This window comes from Lutra lutra, chromosome 1, assembly GCF_902655055.1.
Source record: "Lutra lutra chromosome 1, mLutLut1.2, whole genome shotgun sequence".
Lineage (NCBI taxonomy): Eukaryota > Metazoa > Chordata > Mammalia > Carnivora > Mustelidae > Lutra > Lutra lutra.
The window spans coordinates 141742546-141744196 of record NC_062278.1 but is presented as its reverse complement, the minus strand read 5'-3'; the positions used below and the strand labels follow the sequence as shown (position 1 = coordinate 141744196).

General features: G+C 44.8%; 1 pseudogene; it reads left to right on the top strand.

Annotated features, from left to right (window-relative positions):
* Positions 1-472: 472 nt before the first annotated feature.
* Positions 473-1217, top strand: LOC125084970 (40S ribosomal protein S6-like; annotated as a pseudogene).
* Positions 1218-1651: the final 434 nt, after the last annotated feature.

Below are 1651 nucleotides of genomic sequence, written 5' to 3'. Positions count from 1 at the left end.
AGGAGAGTGAGTAGTGGAACTTTCTGTTCTTTTAATGCCTTATTTCAAAGTGAAAGTCAAGTTCATTATTTCCAAATGATTATTATTATTATAAGGTCAAAGGGACTTGTTCACATTCTCTGAGTGAATAACTTAGGTCATGCATCTAGGAAGTGTTGAGCAATGTCAGAGCAGACAGGTACCTCTCACCATTTAAAAACAATGCTCCTGGGGCATCTGGGTGGCTCAGTGGGTTAAGCCTCTGCCTTCAGCTCAGGTCACGGTCCCAGGGTCCTGGGATCAAGCTCCACATAGGGCTCTTTGCTCAGCAGGGAGCCTGCTTCCTACTCTCTCTCTGTCTGCCTCTCTGCCTACTTGTGATCTCTCTCTGTCAGATAAATAAAATCTTTAAAAACAAAGCAAAACAAAACAAAAAAAACCCAATGCTCCTTCTCTTTTTTGTGGCTCCTGGAAGGTGGTAGGCTGCATCACGATGGAGCTGAACATCTTTTTCCCAGAGACTTGCTGCCAGAAACTCATTGAAATGGATGATGAATGCAAACTTTGTACCTTTTATGAGAAGCATAAGGCCACAGAAGCTGCTTCTGCTGCTGTGGGTGAAGAAGGGAAGGGTGATGTGGTCCGAATCCGTGGTGGCGATGACAAGGCTTCACCATGAAGCAGGCTGCCCTGACCCATGGCCGTGTCCCCCTGCTGCTCAGTGAGGGGCATTTGCGCTACAGACCAAGGAAGACTGACTGGAGAGAGAAAGTGCAAACCTGCTCGGGGTCACATTGTGGATGCAATCTCAGTGATCCCAGCTTGGTCATTGTAAAATAAAAGGGGGAGAAGGACATTCCTGGGCTTACTGCTGTGCCTCGTCACTTGGCATGCAAAGGAGCTAGCAGGATCCACAGGATTTTCAGTCTCTCTCAAGAAGATGATGTCTACCTGCATATTGTGAGAAAGTCCCTGAATAAAGAAGCTAAGAAACCTAGAACCAAAGCGCCAAGACTCAGCACCTTGTTACTCCATGTGCCCTCCAACAGAAACGTCAGTGTATTGCTCTGAAGAAACAGCTCACGAAGTAAGACAAGGAAGAGGCTGCAGGACAGGCTAAACCTCCGGTCAAGAGAAGGAAGGAGACCGAAGGAAAACACCAGCAACAGAATGCCGAGGGACAGAGGCTGTCTTCCCTGAGAGCTTCTACCTTTAAGTCTGAGGCCAGTCAAAAATGAAATTTTTCTAGAGTTACAAATAAATAAGATCAGACTTAAAAAAAGAAAAACAAGCCAGTGTTCCCCTGTCAATAATGGGAGCATAATGTGTCTTCCTTGGTTTCTCACTCAAAATTCAGCCATGAAATTTGACTCAATCATACCACATTCTCCTCTCACCTCTGTTCTCAATTAGGGTGATTCACTCTTTCTTAATTTTTCACATTGTTCCTCTGGATTTCTATGATTCATTGAACTAGGTTAGTCAGGGCTTTCATTTTTAGAGAATTGGTTGCAAATTGATTCATAACATGGTTCTTTTAAGATGACCACTTAACAATGAGTCATTGTTGGCTTTTACAGGTGTCTGTGACAGTAGCTCACTCATTGCTGAGCACTGCTCTTTCCTCAGGGAGAAACAGTCCATTTTGAGACTGCAGGGACCTCATCCACCA